This window comes from Palaemon carinicauda, chromosome 17 (genome assembly GCF_036898095.1).
Source record: "Palaemon carinicauda isolate YSFRI2023 chromosome 17, ASM3689809v2, whole genome shotgun sequence".
NCBI lineage: Eukaryota > Metazoa > Arthropoda > Malacostraca > Decapoda > Palaemonidae > Palaemon > Palaemon carinicauda.
In genome coordinates this window covers 46,110,984-46,113,483 of record NC_090741.1, presented here as the reverse complement: position 1 = coordinate 46,113,483, position 2,500 = coordinate 46,110,984, and the positions used below count along the sequence as shown (strand labels likewise).

Genomic DNA, 2,500 nt, shown 5'->3' with positions numbered 1-2,500 from the left:
ATTAATATTATTACCTACTATGCTACAACCTTAATTGGAAAAGCAGAATGCTGTAAGACCGAGGGCTCAAACAGGGGGAAAATAGCCCAGTGAGGAAAGGAAATATAGAAACTACAATGGAATTAACAATTGAAACAAAATATAGCAACATTGATTATTATTATCATTGTTAATATCATTACTTGCTAAGCTACAACCCTAATTGGAAAAGCAGAATGCTGTAAGGCAGAGGGCTCAAACAGGAGAAAAAGCCCAGTGAGGAAAGGAAATATAGAAACTACAAGGGAATTAATTAACAATTAAAACAAAATATAGCAACATTATGATTATTATTATCATTGTTAATATTATTACTTGCTAAGCTACAACCTTATTTGGAAAAGCAGAATGCTCTAAGCCCGAGGGCTCAAACAGGGGAAATAGCCCAGTGAGGAAAGGAAATAAGGAAACTACAAATCTTTCGCAAACTCTAAAAACTTTAAAAAAAAACAGAGGAAGAGAACTAAGATAGAATAGCATTGGCTCCAGACAAGCTTATCTTGTTGGGAAAATATCTCAAGACATTATGATGGAGTCTTGAATCTTTTTTATAAATACACTTGTTTGATCTATCTTCTTCTTCTTCTTCTTCTTCTTCTTCTTCTTCTTCTTCTTCTTCTTCTTCTTCTTCTTCTTCTTCTTCTTCTTCTTCTTCTTCTTCTTCTTCTTCTTCTTCTTCTTCTTCTTCTTCTTCTTCTTCTTCTTCTTCTTCTTTTTTTTTTTTTGAAAGGGAGGATATTTTACGTTGTCCTAATGGGAATTATAATACTGTAATGAGGTTTTAGTTTTTTAGAATTGATAATAATCCACGGAGTACGATAAGGTTTGCACTTTAGTATAAAAGGTAGGATGTGCAATATCTTCATAGGTACCTCATATGTGGTTTCCCTTTGTTTTTATTAGTGGCTTTTGTATGTTTCCGGAACTAAAGTTCCACTTAGAAACACACTCAAAAGTTTTATCGGTTGATTGACTAGTACTTTAATTTGTTTGTTTAGATGTTAGAAGTCCGCATGCATTTGATTATTATTATTGTTATTATTATTATTATTATTATTATTATTATTTTTATTTTTCTTCGGGAGTAGACCCTCTTTTAAGCAGGTTTTATTGAAAGTGATTGCTGCCTCAGTGGCGATAATTTTTTAATTAACTTTTTTCTATTGTTCTTATTATCTTTTTCTCTTCATTTGAACAATCCACCAGTAACTGGGAAAGGGACATATCAATAGGAAGGTGATGAAGACTATATCATTCACAGTTTGTCTTTATTATTATTATTACTATTATTATTACTACTACTACCACAGTTTATGTTTTGCTATAAGGCTTGAACTTCAAATTTTAACCTAATAATAAGCAAGTTATTTATTTGTGTTTGTCTTTCGTATGGTATAGAAATGTTTTTATATTAATTTTACTTTTTGCCAGGGGGGTTAGGTTAAGTTAATTTGCTTTGGAGGAAAGAAATTTCTCGCACACACGCAATTTTATATTTATTTTAAGATTGGGTCACTATTCTCCAGCACTACTAATCAATTACTAATTTTAGGGGAAAATATTATGTATTATAAATGAAGAGGTGGTATTTTCCAAGAGTTCTGGTATTTCTGCTTTTTATGCCAGATAGACAAACTGATTTCTCATGGAACGAAACAGTCGTTCATAAAATTGAATTGGCTATTCTTAATTATTATTATTATTATTATTATTATTATTATTATTATTATTATTATTACTAGCCAAGCTACAACCCTAGTTGGAAAAGCAAGGGCTCCAATAGGGAAAAATAGCCCAGTGAGGAAAGGAAATAAGGAAATAAATAAACGATGAAAATAAATTAACAATAAAATCATTCTAAAAAACAGTATCAACGTCAAAACAGATTCCTAAAATTACGCTTGTTATTATTATTATTATTATTATTATTATTATTTTTATTATTATTATTATTATTATTTTTATTTTTATTATTATTACTAGCCAAGCTACAACCCTAGTTGGAAAAGCAAGATGCTATAAGCCCAAGGGCTCCAATAGGGAAAAATAGCCCAGTGAGGAAAGGAAATAAGGAAATAAATAAACGATGGAAATAAATTAACAATAAATCATTCTAAAAACAGTATCAACGTCAAAACAGATTCATAAAATTACACGTGTTATTGTTAATTAATATTATTATTATTATTATTATTATTATTACTAGCCAAGCTACAACCTTAGTTGGAAAAGCAAGATGCTATAAGCCCAAGGGCTCCAATAGGAAAAGATAGCCCAGTGAGGAAAGGAAATAAGGAAATAAATAAACGATGAAAATAAATTAACAATAAAATCATTCTAAAAACAGTATCAACGTCAAAACAGATTCATAAAATTACACTTGTTATTGTTAATTATTATTATTATTATTATTATTATTATTATTATTATTATTATTACTAGCCAAGCTACAACCCTAGTT

General features: G+C 29.2%; 1 protein-coding gene across 1 annotated transcript in view; it reads left to right on the top strand.

Moving 5' to 3' along the window:
* The window catches only part of LOC137656334 (ribosomal protein S6 kinase alpha-2-like), a 26,862-nt gene that overhangs the window by 6,140 nt on the left and 18,222 nt on the right, over positions 1 to 2,500 (top strand). The gene's annotated exons all lie outside the window — the stretch shown is intronic.